The sequence below is a fragment of the Lethenteron reissneri genome, chromosome 56, assembly GCF_015708825.2.
Source record: "Lethenteron reissneri isolate LAM-NWPU_2019-01 chromosome 56, ASM1570882v1, whole genome shotgun sequence".
Taxonomy (NCBI): domain Eukaryota; kingdom Metazoa; phylum Chordata; class Hyperoartia; order Petromyzontiformes; family Petromyzontidae; genus Lethenteron; species Lethenteron reissneri.
The window spans coordinates 7,151,682-7,171,936 of record NC_083834.1 but is presented as its reverse complement, the minus strand read 5'-3'; the positions used below and the strand labels follow the sequence as shown (position 1 = coordinate 7,171,936).

Sequence of the window (20,255 nt, the reverse complement as noted above, 5' to 3'; positions counted from 1 at the left end):
CTCCCCTCGGCCTCTGGCACCTGCGGGCTGGGGAACAAACTCAGAAGCGGTGGGGTTTAAGGGTCGCCGTCCTCGTCGCCCCCGGCCCCGCCCGGGGCCCCTCGGAGCCCTGGGCTCCATGGGGCCCATATACTGCGCGAGGCCCCCGGGCACGGGGGATGCGGGTACTCCGGGATTTTGGGGCCTTCGGGTGACGGGGTTCTCTCTCGCCGGGGCCGCTTTCCACGGTTTTAAGCGGCGGACATTGACCACCGTCTCTCGACCCCTGTCCCCGCCATCAATTAGTACCGTCCAGGGGGAGATCTGTCGCACCACGGTCCAGGGTCCCCGCCAGTAGGTCGTCAGTTTCCCCACCTGCCCGGCCCCGACGCGAGGGGTGTGTAGCCACACCTTAGCACCTGTCAGGAATAAGGGGGGTTCCATGCGGGGTCGGGTGCCCTGTTCCTGCCGCCGATGCGCGGCTTCCCCTTGCGGGTATGCTCGGCCTCGGGCTTCTCGTAGGGTCTCCAACAGGTGTTCCACGGGGCGGCTTCCCTCCTCCGGCTGGGGGGAAGGGACGCCGAATAGCAGATCTGCGGGTAAACGAGACTCACGGCCGAACATCATTAAAAACGGGGTTTGTCCCGTCGACGTGTGTACGGTGGTGGCGTAGGCGAAAAGGGCGTAGGGGAGGTGTTCATCCCAATCCCGTTGATTTGCGGCCGCCATACGTTTGAGTTTCCCCGATAAGGTCTGATTCATGCGCTCCACCATCCCGTTCGCCTGGGGGTGGTACGCTGTGGTTCGGTCCTTCTGGATTCCGAACTCTCGGCACAGTGCCTGGAACAACTCGGCCTCGAACTCGCTACCCTGGTCGGTGAGGACTCGTTCTGGGATCCCGTGCTTAAGTACGTAGTGTTCCACAAATGCCCGGGCCACCACCAAGGCCGTTTTATCAGGGATGGCCACTGCCACGGGGTAGCGGGTGAAATACTCTACTGCGACTAGGATATATCGGTTGCCTCGATGGGATCGCGGGAATGGCCCCTGTAGGTCGATCCCAACCAGCTGATTCGTGCGGCTGACGCGGAACGGCCTTAGGGGTACCTGGTATCGTGCCGGTTTCGGCCCGCACTGCTGACAGGCGCGGCAGCCCTGTACCCAGGCCGCCACGTCTTGTGCCAATTTGGGCCAGAGATACTGGCGACGCAGGGTCTCTCGAGTACGTCGTTCCCCATCGTGGCCCCCGAGTGGGTGGTCATGCACCAGCCGTAGCAGCTGGGGTCGCACCTGGGCAGGAACACAGATGCACCCCGGCTGGCCGGCCTCGGTTAACTCCCATACCACTCCGTTCCGCACACACAACCGGGCATACAAACCGCTCCAGGGTCCTGGTAGGGCGCTCTTTTCCTCCCGCAGTGCCGCCTCCACTGCCGCCAGATCCGGATCTCGCTGCTGGGTCTGTCTCAGCTGCTCGTCGTTTAGGCCCGGGAAGGCGCAGCCGACGTCCTCCTGGATCCGTCCAATCGGGTCCCGAGCCGCGGGTCCCGCGCTTGCCGGGCGGTCGACGGGATCCTCAGTGCCACCTGTGAGGGTTTCCGTGGCGCACACTGCACTCTCTCTCGCTGGGGGGGGGTCAGTGGCCGCGGCCTCTCGGGGGTCCGTTGCCTGCCGGCAGCGTCCCCCCGTGAAACACGGGCAGGCCTCCTCCGCCCTCGTCTCGGCGTACACCGTGGGTCGCCTCGACAAGGCGTCCGCGTTTGCATGCGTCCGGCCAGCCCGATACTCGATTTGCAGGTTGTACTCCTGCAACTGCGCCAACCACCGGGCCATCTGCCCCCGCGGCTCCTTGAATGTAAGAAGAAACTGCAGAGCATAATGGTCAGTGCGTACGCGACATCTCCTGCCGTACAAATACGGCCGGAACTGTTTGCATGCGAAAATCACGGCGTACAACTCTTGGCGGGTCACGCAATAGTTCAGCTCGGCCCCACTCAAGGTCCGGCTGGCGTACGCGATGACTCGTTCCGTCCCATCCTGTACCTGTGACAACACCGCGCCCAGCCCGCTGCTGCAGGCGTCGGTGTCCAAAATAAAATCGGTGGTAAAATCGGGGAAAGCGAGGGTGGGGGCGTGGGTGAGGTGGTCTTTGAGAGTGGTGAAGGCCGTCTGGCAGGCCCCCGTCCACTGATAGGGGTGCTTAGGGGAGGTGAGTTGGGTGAGGGGGCGTGCGATCTCGCTGAATCCCTTTACAAATCGACGATAATAGGTGGCGAGCCCCAAAAATGATCTGATCTCCGTCAGATTCCTTGGCCGTGGCCACTCCACTACGGCGCGTACCTTCTCCGGATCGGTGCGCACGCCTGCCTCGCTGACGCGATGCCCGAGGTACCCCACCTCGCGTTGTGCGATGTAACACTTACGTGGCTTGAGCTTGAGATGAGCCGCTCGCAGTCGCTGGAACACCTCTCGAAGCCTGGACCAATGCTCAGACAAAGATCTACTGAACACTATCACATCGTCCAAGTAAATCAGGCACTGTTCCCATTGCAAACCCCGCATCACCAACTCCATCAGCCGCTGGAACGTCGCGGGCGCGTTAGTGAGTCCGAACGGCAACACTCGAAACTCAAACAGGCCCATCGGGGTGGTGAATGCTGTTTTTGGCCGATCCTCCTCCGTCATCTCCACCTGCCAGTAACCGGACGCCAGATCGAGGGTGGAAAAATACCGCGCTCCTGCGAGACTGTCGAAGGTGTCGTCGATGCGGGGTATGGGGAAGGCATCGCCGAGCGTGACTGCATTTAGTTTACGGTAATCGACGCAGAACCGGGTTGACCCATCCTTTTTCGTTACTAGTACCACTGGGGCTGACCAGGGGCTCGCCGAGGGCTGAATTATGTTATCGCGAAGCATGTCCCCAACCGCCTCCTTGATCTGGGTGCGTTCGGGTGCGCCCACTCGGTACGCAGGGAGTTTGATGGGTCGGGCTGCACCGGTGTCAATTTGGTGCTTAACAAGGTCGGTCCGACCCACGTCCGAGTCGTGTTCGCTGAACACGTCGGCATACTCCCGCAGTAACTCGCGCAGCCGATCGGCCTCTCCCTTAGGTAAGTCCGCCCATGGTACATGTAACGCGTCGAGCAGGGGAACGACCTCGGCTCGGGGAGTCGGGCCGACTCGCCAGGCCAGGTCCTGCTCACCCTCAGGACGACCGGGGTTCTCAGCCCAGAGTGCGAACACCGAGTCGTTAGAGTGGCGTGCGTGCAGGGGGTGTACTGTGGCTATCGGGGTGCGCCGTCGCAGTATCGCTGGGGTATTGTGGGGGTTAAACATCCGCATAAACATTCGGTCCCCATCTGCGTTTACCAACGTGGCGGATCCCACAACCCCATACCGTTTTGCCAACTCCGGGTGAGGAGTTAGCATTACCTCCCCTGATGGTCGGAGCGCGGGGTCGGTGGGGGATGTTGCCACCGGCACCAGCATCTCGGTGAGCGGGCCGATGGTGACTGCCGTCGCCAGGATAGCGGCCACAGGTGCAAAGCGGCGGCGGGTTGGTTCTCGTCCCAGGAACGGTATCCGCTCGCCGTTGCTCTCCATGGTGGCGCATCGCTGGCGGGGTTGCACGTTGAGTCCCAACCGTTCTAGGAGGTCGGTGCCTGCGATACACTCGTGACACAACGCACTCGACACGTAGAACTCCTGCGTGCACACCTGGCTGCCTATGCGGACCTCTAGGGTGGCTCTCCCCAGCAGCCCCATTCCGGCTCCGCTCGCAGTGTGCAGCGCGCGGTCCGGGGCCTGCAGGTGACGCACGTCGACCCCGATCGCGCTGCAGTGCGCTGCGCTCACGAGCGAGGCCACCGCCCCCGTGTCCAGCAGGATTCGGGTACGCACTCCGTTTACCTCCCCTTCCACCAGCGACGTGGCCCCCGTGATCCCCGCCACCAGCTCCCGTAGCCAGTCGCCAGGAGTCACCGTTTCCGTGGGCGTTGTTGCTGGAACCTGTGTGGAGATCACTCGCTCGCCATTATTCTCACAGCTTGTTTGTGTCGGGGCTACGTCGATTTCACCCCCCGGTGGTCCCCTCTCTAGGGGGGCCTTAGTGTTTGACCTTAGCTCTTGTCTAGCTCGGGCGACCTGAGGACAGTCCCTCACTAGATGCCCTCGGCGATCGCACATATAACATGCCCGGGAAGGGGTGGCGGCTCCGTAGTGGGCTCTCTGCCCACTCCCTCCTCCCCCAGTGCGCTGCTGCTCATACTCTGCTTCTAGTCGCGCTATCCTTCCAGTTAGCCCTCCTACCGTGGAGTCTAGTTCCCCCATCTCGGATCGGATGGTCTCAACGGAGGATTGCAGTTTGGTCATATTTGTATTCGTTTCCTCGCGTACCTGGGTTACCCTCTCACCTACTTGGTTTACCTTGTTGTCTATCTGGGTTACCTGGCCGGAGACATCCTTTATACCCGTTTGTATACCGGCAACCCATCCCGGGGTTGTCTCGCGGGACACTGGAGGCTCTCTTTCCCGGCCCCTTACCGTCCTTGCGAGCTCCTGTTCCTCCTCCTCGTCTTCCGAGAGCAGGCTCGCAATGGCGCGCTCTCGTCCCAGCCCCCGGAGCTGCGCGCGTTCGCTGTGAATTCTTTCACACTTACGTGCGCGCTCGACAAGGGTGTTAAAGGGAAGACGTGGGCAGCTCATGTCTGGCTGCCACCACGCCGTGCGAGACAGGTACCGCTGGATTTTCTCGGCGGCCAGTTCCTCAATAACATCAGCTGCGTACCCCGGGCGTGCGATCTTTGTTAACTCGCACACATCCTCGGCGTAATCACGTAGATCTTCGCCAGGTTGGCGCCGGCGCGCCTCTAAGGCCGATTTTGCTTCCTCCTCGTCACGCGTGCCAAAACGCTGATCGAGTCGGCGCATCAGCTCCTCTAGCTGTGTCTGTGCGCTCGCGGGTAACGCTTCTACAAAATCGGCTGCCCGCCCATCAAGATTCATATTAAGTTGACGTACTGCCTGCGCGTCCGTCCATCCATTAATTTCCTTGGCCCCTAAGAGATTGCGGGCGAATGCCTTCCACGAAGGGGCCCCCCGGCCGGTAAATATTAGTCTTATTTTAGCGTGAGGTAACGCGGGGGTCCGTACCGCTTCCGACACCAATTTGTGGGGGCCGTTGGCCCCCGGGGTCCCTCCCGCCTGCATCCCCTATTCCGTTTACGTTACCCCACCTCCCTATTACTCGCTACGGTTTCGCCGGCATTCGAACGCGACGCCCCTACTGTTACAGCCTCGCGCCGCGCTCCCACGCTGCGAGCATACGTGCGCACATCATCGTCAATCAAACGCCGTGCTCGCAGTATAGCCCTGTGCGGCACGTTACCAATGCGCATCCGTATCCGACATGTAACGAACGTATGCACACACACACACGCCGCTCCGTGCACTCCAACTCCACACCAACTACGCAAGTTATGATCGCGCACCTGTATCACACACGGAGTGAACACACGCGACACCCACTCTTGCGCCGCTCTGCGCAGCGCTCGCCGTCTGCTGGCCGCTTGCGTTATGATCGCGCACCTGGGGTACGCCTATTACGCACGCCGCGAGCTTACGCACACACAGTACCACACGCGTTCCCCCACGCAACCCGCGCGCTCAGCTCCGCGCAGCGCTCACTCACGTGGCGAACCACGGTGCACACAGCGCACCCACACGCTCACACCGCACGACAAGATCACGCGAGACCACGCTTCGCTATTAATGATTTATTATATGCTACCTGCGAATTGATGTTTAATCAGTGAGTCGACGAGGCTGGCCTATTCCACTAAACCTGTACCTATTCCCTATTTATCGGCTTACGACACCCTACTTCACCTCCCCACTCACTGTTTGGTGCCCGCGGAGGTTCGCTGCTCTCTGCGCTAACAGCGTACCTCGATGCGTCGCACGGACGTCCGGGTCGCTGGCTGGAAGTCCTGCTGGTCCGCTGGCCTGGAGAGAAGGGAGCTATTTTCCCTCTGCGCCCCTCTATTTATCCTCCCTACCTTCAAGGGGATGCTGCGCTAAACAATGGGCTCGCGATCCTCTGGCACGCGCACGGCGGTTCTGGGTGCTGTTGATATGCTAATCAGTGTGCCGCGTGCAAGGCGTAAATCCTACTTAATCCCTTACCCTCCCTAACAATGGGGCCTGCGCGCTCAAGCGCAATTATCCCAACCCTCCATGACTATGCGCAACAGCCCCTGTGACCCCGCTATTCATGCTGTCCCGTGCCTCCCCTGCTCGCCCCGTCGACCCGTGGGAGTGTGTGTGGGGGGAAATGCGCCTCAACCGCGGTGGCCGAATGCCCCACGCCACGACCTACCATATTAAGGCCGGCCGCAGCGCCGCGGTGCCACGTAGCACGGGGAGGTCATCCAATTCCCTGATCGCCGGAAACCGTGAGAATTAATCCCGATAAGGGCCTCTCGGATAAAAACCGGTCGATCAGGTGACCTTCCCTTCCAGCTCTATGGGGGGGGGAATGCGTGCGGGTGTGTGCTTATGTGGGGCGGGTGATGGGGGGCAGTGCGGTGGGGGAAGCCGGGCGGCTCCCTGGTTCGGCAGAGCGGCCCCGTCGTTGTGGCACCACAGTCTCTCTCTCTCTCATCATCATCACGGTGGCTAGGGGATGTTAACTACCTCGCCTAGTGTGCAGGAGGTCGTGGCTTCGATCCCGACCCTGACGCCTGCTGTATATTTGGAGTTTGCGTCTCTCTCGCTCATCATCATCACGGTGGCTAGGAGATGCTAACTACCTCGCCTGGTATGCAGGAGGTCGTGGCTTCGATTCCGACCTTGACGCCTGCTGCTGTTTATTTGGAGTCTGCGTCTCTCTCCCCGTGGTCGCGTGGATTTTTCTTCGGGTCCTCCGGTTTTTCCCCTCCGCTGTTTAGAAACGACGTCCCCACGTGTTCAGAGTGTGTGGCTGCTGCTAGACATTTCCACGCGATGATGGTGACGATCACGAGCCCACTTCGCTGAGGTTATCATTTGTGGCCAGGTCACTTGTGAAAGAAAGCGATGCAGTAGCTCAGTGAGCCTTACCTGGTAACAACACAAATTGAAGAAAGATAAGTCATATTTAAAAAAAAACTTTCTTAAAAACACGCTTTTATGAAATGTACTAGTTATTGCAAAACTCCACGACTCCAGGAAGTGGTGAGTGAGTGGGTGAGTGAGTGACCGAGTGGGTGAGTGAGTGTGTTGTTATGATTAGCAGAGTGGTGGGTGAGTTGGTGAGTGAGTGAGTGGGTGAACGAGTGGGTGAGTGTGTTGTGACTAGCAGAATGGTGAGTGAGTGGGTGAGCGTGTGAGTGAGTGGGTGAGCGAGTGGGTGGGTGAACGAGTGGGTGGGTGAGTGTGTTGTTGTGACTAGCAGAGTGGTGAGTGAGTGGGTGAGCGTGTGAGTGGGTGGGTGAGCGAGTGGGTGGGTGAGCGAGTGGGTGTGTGGGTGAGTGGGTACGTGGGTGGGTGAGTGTGTGAGTGAGTGGGTGAGCGAGTGGGTGAGTGAGTGTGTTGTGACTAGCAGAGTGGTGAGTGAGTGGGTGAGTGGGTGGGTGAGCGAGTGAGTGGGTGAGCGAGCGAGTGAGTGGGTACGTGGGTGGGTGAGTGGGTGGGTGAGCGAGTAGGTGAGTGAGTGTGTTATTGTGGCTAGCACAGTGGGCGAGAGAAACACACAGCAGATAAACAAACGGGCCAAACGATCTTGTGTGAAGCACGCGCGTGACCACGTGCCCCCCCCCCCCCCCCGCTGCGTGCAGGACCTCGATGTGGCCCCCTCTCCTCGCCTCTTCGTCACTCATCTCTCCGATCTCGTCCCGAAGGGGTTCTTCCAGTGCGGCTGCAAGGTGAGGGAGACATGGGGGAGGGTGGGGGGGTGAGGGCGCTTTCCAAGTGACGATCCACTCACGGTTGGTTACGTACGGCGCGAAAGAATTTCGACGTAAACACAGGTGCACGTGGGTTATTATTCTTTGGTTTTTTATTTTTTATTTTATTTTTTACCTTCTACGTGACTTTACCGAAAAAACCTAAGAATATGAATCCTTGCAGTCACGAAAGCTTCAAATCTAGAATCAACGTGGGTTATTCTTCCCCTTCTCCCTGGTCAGCGGGTCTGAGATGGTCACCACGAACCCCTGACCCCCTAACCACACATCTCCCTCATCTCCCCCTGTGACAGCTCCTCGTCAGCGAGAGGTGAGCGCGCTATTCTGACTCGCGATGTGAACTTAGACCCTTTCGCACCGTACGTAGCCGACCGTGCTAATCGGAGGTCCACATGTACTTACGCAAACCTGTCAACCCCTTATCAGTGCCCACCTTATAACAGACCAATTCAGACCTTATTGCTCATCCCCGTGCCTCTTATAAATCTCAAAGTTCATCCTACAAAGTCCCATCGCAAGGGAGAAACGCAAACAAATTATACACATTTGTTTTTGCCCGTATTGAAACGGCTGTACGCCGTATGGACCTGTACAAGAATACGGGGTAAACCATATGGGTTGACAGGTATGCATACGTCTGCCTGCCTGCCTGCTCGTCTGTCCATCTGACCATCGCCTTGTCCGACTGCCGCCCCGCGTGGCCCAGGTGGTGCTCATCTTCCGAGAGCCGAAGGACACAGCGGTGTCCTTCTACCACTTCTACAACAACAACCCGGGCCTACCCTCTGTCGGCTCCTGGGATGAATTCTACCGCATGTTCATGGAGGGAGACGGTGTGTGTCCCCTGTGTGTGTGTGTGTCTCCGCGTGTCCCTGTGTGTGTGTGTGTCCCTGTGCGTCCCTGTGTCTCCATGTGTCTCCGTGTCGCTGTGTGTCTCTGCGTGTTCCTGTGTCTCCCCATGTGCCCCCACGTCTGCGTGTTTCTGTGTGTCTCCATGCGTCCCCGTGCCGCTGTGTGTTTCTGTGTCTCTGCGTGTTCCTGTGTCTCCCCATGTGTCCCCGCGTCTCCCTATGTTGCTGTGTGTCTCCATGCGTCACCGTGCCGCTGTGTGTCTCTGTGTCTCTGCATGTTCCTGTGTCTCCCCATGTGTCCCCGCGTCTGCGTGTTTCTGTGTGTCTCCATGCGTCCCCGTGCCGCTGTGTGTCTCTGTGTCTCTCCGTTGCGGTCCTGATGGTCCCTCCATGTCCGCTTGTGGACCCCTGTGTGTCCCCGTGTGTCTCCCCGTTTTTCCATTGTATCTCCATATGCCCCCATGTGCCCCCCCCCCCCCATGTCCCCGTGTCCCCCCTCAGTGGCTTGGGGTTCCTACTTTGACCACGTCAAGTTCTGGAGCAAACGCTGGGAGGACAAGAACATCCTGACGTCGACCTACGAGGAGCTCAAGGCGGTGAGTGACCCCGTGACCCCGTGACCCCCTGGAGTAATGACGACCCCGTAGCACGATGATCTCGTGACATCACAACTAAGTGGCCACGTGGGCACATGAACCAGTGACAGCGTGGACTCATAAATAAAAACCCAGTGCAAATATAACGACAGACAGAGGTCCCATGAAAATCTAGGCACAGGTGCAAGTAGGCTGTATATTTTAACAGTGGCAATAACGCACGCGAATCGTGATAAAAACAGTCCAAACGTTTGAACAGGAGGCGTTGAGTATAAAGTCAGGTACAGGTTAAAGATAAGCTCCGTCCACCCGCTATGGCAGTGAGTGGTTCCCAACCACTCTTACTCTTAGTTTTTTCGGTAAAGCCACGTAGGTAAAAAATGAAATAAAAATTAATAAAATAATAAAAATCATGACGTTTCGGAGGCAACACAAGTCTCCGTCATCAGGTGGGACCATCACAGCCAGATTTGCTGCATCAAGTGAGGCAGCGATTCCAAGATGCAAGTTCTTAAATACAAGTTAAGGGGGAGGAGAGGGGGGGGGGAGCTTCTCAGAATGTGGTAGCCAATGAATGGAACGTATTGGGAGGGGGGGGCAGGGCTAAAAGAGAGCACAAGGTGTAAGTAGACGTCAACGTGGACGTGTTTGTGCGCAAGCCCCTGTTGGTGCACATGATGACGTATTGGAAGGGGGGGGGCTGGGCTAAAAGAGAGGACCACTCTGTCCGCCGTCCAAGACCACCGTGTGTCGTGCCGCCGCGGTCTGTGCAGGCCACGTGGTGACCGTGGGGGGGCGGCATGTTCATCGTCCCCTTTGGTGTGTCCAGGACCTGCCAGGGGAGCTTCAGAAGATGTCCACCTTCCTGGGGCTGGGTCTGTCCGGGGAGCAGATCTCCACCGTGGCTGACAACGGCACCTTCAGCGCCATGAAGGCCAAGGCCGAGGCTGACAATCTCAAGTTCGGCAAGGTGGTGTTCCGCAAAGGTGGGTGGCCTGCATCCCCCCCCTTCCTTCCCTACCTCCAGGGTGGCGCAGTGGCAACACTCACGCCTCACGGTGAGAATGGACGCGCTTCGATGGGTGCCTCGGCCACCTCCTCTCACGTGGCGTTTGTATTTTCTCTCTCACTTGATCTTCGTATTTTCTCTCTCACTTGATCTTCGTATTTTCTCTCTCACTTGATCTTCGTATTTTCTCTCTCACTTGATCTTCGTATTTTCTCTCTCACTTGATCTTCGTATTTTCTCTCTCACTTGATCTTCGTATTTTCTCTCTCACCTGATCTTCGTATTTTCTCTCTCACTTGACATTCGTATTTTCTCTCTCACTTGATCTTCGTATTTTCTCTCTCACTTGATCTTCGTATTTTCTTTCTCACTTGACATTCGTATTTTCTCTCTCACTTGATCTTCGTATTTTCTCTCTCACTTGATATTCGTATTTTCTCTCTCACTTGATCTTCGTATTTTCTCTCTCACCTGATCTTCGTATTTTCTCTCTCACTTGACATTCGTATTTTCTCTCTCACTTGATCTTCGTATTTTCTTTCTCACTTGATCTTCGTATTTTCTCTCTCACTTGATATTCGTATTTTCTCTCACTTGATCTTCGTATTTTCTCTCTCACTTGATCTTCGTATTTTCTCTCTCACTTGATATTCGTATTTTCTTTCTCACTTGATCTTCGTATTTTCTCTCTCACTTGATCTTCGTATTTTCTCTCTCACTTGACATTCGTATTTTCTCTCTCACTTGATCTTCGTATTTTCTCTCTCACTTGACATTCGTATTTTCTCTCTCACTTGATCTTCGTATTTTCTCTCTCACTTGACATTCGTATTTTCTCTCTCACTTGATCTTCGTATTTTCTCTCTCACTTGACATTCGTATTTTCTCTCGCACTTGATCTTCGTATTTTCTCTTTCACTTGATATTCGTATTTTCTCTCTCACTTGATCTTCGTATTTTCTCTTTCACTTGATCTTCGTATTTTCTCTCTCACTTGACATTCGTATTTTCTCTTTCACTTGATATTCGTATTTTCTCTCTCACTTGATCTTCGTATTTTCTCTCTCACTTGACATTCGTATTTTCTCTCTCACTTGATCTTCGTATTTTCTCTCTCACTTGACATTCGTATTTTCTCTCTCACTTGATCTTCGTATTTTCTCTCTCACCTGATCTTCGTATTTTCTCTCTCACTTGATATTCGTATTTTCTCTCTCACTTGATATTCGTATTTTCTCTCTCACTTGATCTTCGTATTTTCTCTCTCACTTGATATTCGTATTTTCTCTCTCACTTGATATTCGTATTTTCTCTCTCACTTGATATTCGTATTTTCTCTCTCACTTGATATTCGTATTTTCTCTCTCACTTGATATTCGTATTTTCTCTCTCACTTGATATTCGTATTTTCTCTCTCACTTGATATTCGTATTTTCTCTCTCACTTGACATTCGTATTTTCTCTCTCACTTGATCTTCGTATTTCTCTCTCACTTGATCTTCGTATTTTCTCTCTCACTTGACATTCGTATTTTCTCTCTCACTTGATCTTCGTATTTCTCTCTCACTTGACATTCGTATTTTCTCTCTCACTTGATCTTCGTATTTTCTCTCACTTGATCTTCGTATTTTCTCTCTCACTTGATCTTCGTATTTTCTCTCTCACTTGATCTTCGTATTTTCTCTCTCACTTGATCTTCGTATTTTCTTTCTCACTTGATCTTCGTATTTTCTCTCTCACTTGACATTCGTATTTTTTCTCTCACTTGATCTTCGTATTTTCTCTCACTTGATCTTCGTATTTTCTCTCTCACTTGACATTCGTATTTTCTCTTTCACTTGATCTTCGTATTTTCTCTCTCACTTGATCTTCGTATTTTCTTTCTCACTTGATCTTCGTATTTTCTCTCTCACTTGATCTTCGTATTTTCTTTCTCACTTGATCTTCGTATTTTCTCTCTCACTTGATCTTCGTATTTTCTCTCACTTGACATTCGTATTTTTTCTCTCACTTGATCTTCGTATTTTCTCTCACTTGATCTTCGTATTTTCTCTCTCACTTGACATTCGTATTTTCTCTTTCACTTGATATTCGTATATTCTCTCTCACTTGACGTTTGTATATTATCTCTCTCCGCGCTCTGCATGGGTTCTCTCCGGGGTTCCATAGCTCTCTTCTGTCGCTTAAAAATGCACGATGTAAATATTTGTGTGCCTCACAGTGGCCGTGTCATGTGACTCACAATGGCCGTGTCATGTGACTCACAATGGCCGCATCGCGTGGCTCACAATGGCCGCGTCGTGTGGCTCACAATGGCCGTGTCGTGTCCGGCACGCAGGGGAGGTGGGCGATTGGAATAATCATTTCAGCGAGGAGCAGCGCGTGGAGCTGGAAGCAAAGTACGTGGAGACCCTCGGGGGTACGTCCCTGGCTACCCGACTCAACTACTAGACGACTACCAGGTGAGAGGTCTCAACTACTAAACAAGAGGTGTCAACTACCAGATAAGAGAGGACTCAACTACCAGATAAGAGGTCTCAACTACTAAACAAGAGGACTCAACTACCAGATAAGAAGTCTCAACTACTAAACAAGAGGTCTCAACTACCAGATAAGAGGTCTCAACTACCAGGTGAGAGGTCTCAATTACAAACAAGAGGTATCAACTACCAGATAAGAGGTCTCAACTACTAAACAAGAGGACTCAACTACCAGATAAGGGGTCTCAACTACCAGATAAGAGGTCTCAACTACTAAACAAGAGGTCTCAACTACCAGATAAGAGAGGACTCAACTACCAGATAAGAGGTCTCAACTACTAAACAAGAGGTCTCAACTACCAGATAAGAGAGGACTCAACTACCAGATAAGAGGTCTCAACTACTAAACAAGAAGACTCAACTACCAGATAAGGGGTCTCAACTACCAGATAAGAGGTCTCAACTACTAAACAAGAGGTCTCAACTACCAGATAAGAGAGGACTCAACTACCAGATAAGAGGTCTCAACTACCAGATAAGAGGTCTCAACTACTAAACAAGAGGTCTCAACTACCAGATAATGGGTCTCAACTACCAGGTGAGAGGTCTCAATTACAAACAAGAGGTATCAACTACCAGATAAGAGGTCTCAACTACTAAACAAGAGGTCTCAACTACCAGATAAGGGGTCTCAACTACCAGGTGAGAGGTCTCAATTACAAACAAGAGGTATCAACTACCAGATAAGAGGTCTCAACTACTAAACAAGAGGACTCAACTACCAGATAAGGGGTCTCAACTACCAGATAAGAGGTCTCAACTACTAAACAAGAGGTCTCAACTACCAGATAAGAGAGGACTCAACTACCAGATAAGAGGTCTCAACTACTAAACAAGAGGTCTCAACTACCAGATAAGAGAGGACTCAACTACCAGATAAGAGGTCTCAACTACTAAACAAGAGGTCTCAACTACCAGATAAGGGGTCTCAACTACCAGGTGAGAGGTCTCAATTACAAACAAGAGGACTCAACTACTAAACAAGAGGTCTCAACTACTAAACAAGAGGTCTCAACTACCAGACAAGAGATGACTCAATTGCCGGACAAAGAGGACACATGGGAACACACAGAGACATGGGCTGACACGGGGAGACATGGAGACACACACAGGGGGAGACATGGAGACACACACAGGGGAAGACAAGGAGACACACACAGGGAGAGAGACATGGAGAGACATGGGGAAACACTTCTTGCTGAGCAGCGAGCCCGTGATCACGTCCAGTGGTTGCGTGTGGCCGCTCCCCGTGGATCGCTGTAAACTCCGGATTGGAGTTCTCCTCCTGGCACGGAGCACGGAGCACGGAGCGAGCAGAGAGGCAGGCGTCGACTTGTTGTGTTTCCAGAGGTGGGACAAAGTCATTGTTATGCAAGTCCAAGTCGAGTCTGAAGTCATCAAATTCATGACTCGAGTCTGACTCGAGTCCAAGTCACATGACTCGAGTCCACACCTCAGAGGTGGGACAAAGTCATTGTTATGCAAGTCCAAGTCGAGTCTCAAGTAATCAAATTCATGACTCGAGTCTGACTCGAGTCCAAGTCACATGACTCGAGTCCACACCTCTGTGTGTTTCTAACCAAAAGCAGCTCCGCTCCGTGCATTCCTGCGGGTCTGCTCCGGGTTTTAGTGAGTCGCCCGCTTCCCCAAGGTCAGGTCACGAATCGGTCTACATTGGGGCCATCGCAGGGAACATTGCACGTGTGTGTGTGTGTGCGTGTGTGTGTCTGTTGGGGGGGGAGCGGTGGCGCAATGGTTAGCGCTACGCTGCGCTATGAACCCCAGCGACCCGAGTTCGATTCCCGCTCACGGCCAACACCCAGTGACGATTATCTGAACTGGTCCTGGGCTTCCCCTAGGTTGACTCAGCCTCAAATGAGTACCTAGTGCGATGTGTAAACATCGCCACTAGGGAGACAAAGGCGGTCGGGCGTTGTGTTGACCACCTTCCCCCTCGTGTACCGTTCCGGCCTTCATAGGTGCTCGCTAACAGCACTTGCCCCTACAGTCTGTTAAGGCTATACGGGGGATCGTTGTTGGAGGGGGGAGTGGTGGCGCAGTGGTTAGCGGTACGCTGCGCTACGAACCCGGCCACCCGAGTTCGAACCCCGCTCACGGCCACCAACAACACCGGTGACGATTATCTGACCCGGTCCTGGGCATCCCCCTAGGTCGACTCAGCCTCAAATGGGTACCTGGTGCGGTGTGTACTGTGTAGTGAACATCGCCACTGGGGAGACAAAGGCGGCCGGGCGTGGTGTTGGGCACTCACCCCCCCCCCCCTTGTGCCGTACCGGCCTTCATAGGTGCCACTCGCTAACAGCACTTGGCCCAACAATCTGTTGAGGTTATACGGGGAGTCTTTGTCTTTCTGTATTGGTCGTTGGGGTGGGCGTCCTTATCGATCGTAATCGAACCAAAGTACTGCCTAGGCAAAGAGTTCATCGGTCGTGTGCCGAGCGTGTGTCAACACACAAAGGCAAAAGATCTCCGTGTAGCCTTGAGCGGCAGTTGGGGCAAGTGCTGTTTTTCGTGAGTGACCTAATCGGGGAGTGGGTGGCTGGGTGGACAACGCCACGCCCGACCGCCTTTGTCTCCCTAGTGGCAATTTTACACACCGCACCAGGTACTCATTTGAGGCTGAGTCGACCTAGGGGAGGCCCGGGACCGGTTCAGATAATCGCCACTGGTGTTGGCCGTGAGCGGGAATCGAACCCGTGTCGCCGGGTTCATAGCGCAGCGCGCTAACCGCTACACTACTGCTCCCCACTACACACACATGCGCGTGTGTGTGTGCGTGCGTGTGTGTGCGTGTGTGTATGTTGTGTGTGTAGTGCGGATTGCGTAAAACTTCAGTGACCACTCAACTGCCACATTTCAACACAGGACTGCAGAATCACTCGGCAGATGTCACGACTGCCCGAGCGCCGTTGAAGACCACAGCTCGATAGGAAGGAATGAATCGGCGTTATAAATGAGGGAATGAAGGAGGGTTAGGTAACTACCTGCATATTTGCCACGTTTATTGTTTTTTTTTTCAACCCCGGGTGAGAACTTAGGGGATCCAAGGATGAGAGTCCACACCTGTCAACCCCGTATTACTATACACTACACTATACACTACATTCTAGATTTGAAGCTTTCGTGACTGCAAGGATTCATATTCTTAGGTTTTTTTCGGTAAAGTCACGTAGGTAAAACATCAAAATTAATAAAAATAAAATAAAACAAAAATCACGACGTTTCGGAGGCAACACAAGTCTCCGTCATCAGGTGGGACCGTCACAGCCAGATTTGCTGTGTCAAGTGAGGCAATGATTCAAGATGTAATCCCTTAAAAGCAAGTTGAGGGGGAGGAGAGGGGGGGGGCTCATCAGAATGTGGTAGCCAATGAATGGAACGCATCGGGAGGGGGAGGGGGGGCGGGGCCAAAAGAATGCACGACGGCGTGGACGCGGTTGTTGCTGTACACGCCAACGCATTGGGCAGAGAGGGGGAGGGGAGGCCTGATACACATGATAGAAAAAGAACGAAAATGCCCATGTTTATACCAATGCAGTGTTTAACAGTACTCTCTTCATTGTTCAGCCAGCATTGGTATAAACATGGGCATTTTCGTTCTTTTTCTATCATGTGTATCAGGCCTCCCCTCCCCCTCTCTGTCCAATGCGTTGGCGTGTACAGCAGCAACCGCGTCCACGCCGTCGTGCATTCTTTTGGCCCCCCCCATCCCGATGCGTTGTACGTGGCACTCCGTGCCGTCTTTGAGCCCCGCCCCCTCCCTCCCGATACGTTCCATTCATTGGCTACCACATTCTGATGAGCTCCCCCTCCCCTCCCCCTCAACTTGCTTTTAAGGGATTACATCTTGAATCCCTCCCTCACTTGATGCAGCTAATCCGGCTGTGACGGTCCCACCTGATGACGGAGACTTGTGTTGCCTCCGAAACGTCGTGATTTTTGTTTTATTTTATTTTTATTAATTTTGATGTTTTACCTACGTGACTTTACCGAAAAAAACCTAAGAATACTATACACTACACTATACACTACACTATACACTACTATACATTACACTATACACTACACTATAAACTACTACACTATACACTACTATACACTACACTATACACTACACTATACACTACACTATACACTACTATACATTACACTATACACTACACTATATACTACTACACTATACACTACTATACACTACACTATACACTACACCAGGGGTCCTCAAACTTTTTAAACAGAGGGCCAGTTCACTGTCCCTCAGACCGTTGGAGGGCCGGACTATAGTTAAAAAAAAACTATGAACAAATTCCTATGCACACTGCATATATCTTATTTTGAAGTGAAGAAACAAAACGGGAACAAATACAATATTTAAAATGAAGAACAAGTAAAGTTAAATCAACAAACTTGCCAGTATTTCAATGGGAACTATGGGCCTGCTTTTGGCTAATGAGATGGTCAATGTCCGGTTCCATATTTGTCACTGCTAGTCGTAACAAGTGATGCAAGTGTGCATCCATTAGTCTAGATCTGGTTGGAGATTTCAAATGTTTCATTCTGGAAAAAGTCTGTTCACAGACATAAGTGCTGCCAAAGATGGTTGCCATTTTGAGTGCATGGTTCCTGAGATGAGGATATGTCTCAGAGGGGAGAGATGCATAGAAATTATGAAGGCTGCTTGACTTGAATGCGTCTTTCAGAGAGTCACAATTCTGCAGTTCAGCCAGTTCCATTTGGTAAATTGTATCCACATTTTCAATGTCAATAGAAAATGGGTTACGGAAAAGCTGTATGTCCTGTTCATGGAGATGAAGCTCTTTAAATCCAAATTGGAACTCCTTTTGCAATTTTTCCAGTGAATCCACACGTTTTGTTTGGGAATGCAACCAATGGTTTTTCCGCTAACAGATTTTGAGTTGTGGGGAGATGGCAGAAGTTTTCCTCCTTCACTTGTTTGATGAGGAGGCCTAATTTTACTTCAAATGCTTTGACATGTGATTGCATATCACAGATGAGCTTCACCTTTCCTTGAAGTTGCACATTGAAACTGTTGAGTAGCTCTGTTACATCTGTCAGAAAGGCAAGGTGCCATTTCCATTCTGCATCATTGAGCTCTGGTACTTCTTTGTTTTTTTAAAGCAGAAAAGCTGTAATCTGTGGAAGTCATAGAAACGTTTCAAAACTCTCCCTCGACTCAGCCAACGGACTTCTGTGTGATACAGAACATCTTCATAGTCAACATTTAGCTCAGACAGAAATGCCTGAAATTGTCTGTGGTTTAGTGCATGAGCTCTAATGAAGTTAACACAAGATACCACAAATTTCATAACCGAGTCCCACTTCAGTGATTTACTCCACAGCGCTTGTTGGTGGATGAGGCAGTGTATGGCTATTGGTTGAGAATGGTTACGTTTGTCCATCTCTTGGTTAATGCGAGCAATTACTCCTTTCTTAGACCCCACCATGCTAGGAGCACCATCAGTTGTCACACTGACTAGTTTAGCCCAGTTCAGCTCCAAACCATTCACAGTTTGGCAAACCTTTTCATAGATATCCTCTCTTCTTGGTTCTTTCGGTAAAGTCACGTAGAAGGGAAGTAATAAAATAATAAAAATAAAACATAATAAAATAATTCTCACGACGTTTCGGCCACAACGCAAGCAGCCGTCCTCAGGTGAAAACCAGGTCTGTCGGGGAGACAGCGTCTGAATGAAACAGCACACGAGCTTGGAGCATATATAAGCTGGGTTGGAAACGGGGGAAAGAGCGCCTTGACAAAATAATTTGCATATCAAGAGGAATTTAGCATATTTATGGGAAATGCAGGAATGTTATTAGTACTACATATGCAGCACGGGCATATGTAGTACTAATCACATTCCTGCATTTCCTATAAATATGCTAAATTCCTCTTGATATGCAAATTATTTTGTCAAGGCGCTCTTTCCCCCGCTTCCAACCCAGCTTATATATGCTCCAAGCTCGTGTGCTGTTTCATTCAGACGCTGTCTCCCCAACAGACCTGGTTTTCACCTGAGGATGGCTGCTTGCGTTGTGGCCGAAACGTCGTGAGAATTATTTTATTACTTCCCTTCTATGTGACTTTACCGAAAGAACCAAGAAGATGAATCCCTGCAGTCACGAAAGCTTTAAATCGAAAGATATCCTCTCATGTAGTTGTTCCTTTGATGCTTTGCAGTGCAGCAAGCTCTTCTGTGACTTCGAAATAGTCATTCGTCGCACGAATAAAAAATTTGAAGTTGTGCAGAATCACGAACATCATTGCTTTCGTCGAGTGCCAAGGAAAAATAGGAAAGTTTTTTTGTGGAGTTTTGCAAATGCTGATGCAAATTGTCTCCCATTTCTTCAATCCTCCGTGTAATTGTAGGTCCTAAAATACTCACTGTACTAAATAAATCGGCCTTCTCTGGACACATCTCTTTGGCAACAGAAAGAAGGCATTCTTTAACAAATTCTCCCTCCACGAATGGTCTGCCAGTGCATGCTATTAGCTTGGCAACTTGAAAACTTGCTCGCAGTGATGAAATATTTAGCTGCTTCTGCTTCACAAAAGTATTTTGCTGAGTTGTTAATGTATTTTTCAGTTTTAATATTTTATCTTTTCTCACTTCTCCGACCAAACAAGCATATTTATCTTTATGTTGAGTTTCATAGTGTCGACGTAAATTATATTCTTTGAACACAGACACTATATTCTGGCATATCAGACACACAGCTCTTTCCTTGTACTGCATGAAAAAGTAATCATAAGTCCACTGTTCTTTGAATATCCGACACTCCGAGTCAATTTTTCTCTTTCTTGACATCATTGTTTCCTAGGGAGTCAAAATTGCTATTAGTAAAATACCAATATATATACAGCGCTACAAAAAAAATATACCAGCAATAACTTTGCCCACACAGAGACATACAGACTCCACTGCCCATCAATGCAGTCTGATTGGGGGAAACTCCGCCCCCTCTCCCTCTTCCACCAATGACCGTCCTTCTCATGTAGAAAAAAAATAACAGGCAGGTAGCGGCGGCAAAAACACCCGGCGGGCCGGATAAATGTCCTCGGCGGGCCGCATGTGGCCCGCGGGCCGTAGTTTGAGGACCCCTGCACTACACTATACACTACACTATACACTACTATACACTGCACTATACACTACTATACACTACACTATACACTACTACACACTACACTATACACTACACTATACACTACTATACACTACACTACACTATAAACTACACTATGCACTACTATACACTACACTATACACTACTATACACTACACTATATACTATAC

The 20,255-nt window shown here is 51.6% G+C and overlaps 1 pseudogene; it reads left to right on the top strand.

Annotated features, from left to right (window-relative positions):
- The window catches only part of LOC133357078 (sulfotransferase 6B1-like), a 32,411-nt pseudogene that overhangs the window by 4,031 nt on the left and 8,125 nt on the right, over positions 1-20,255 (top strand).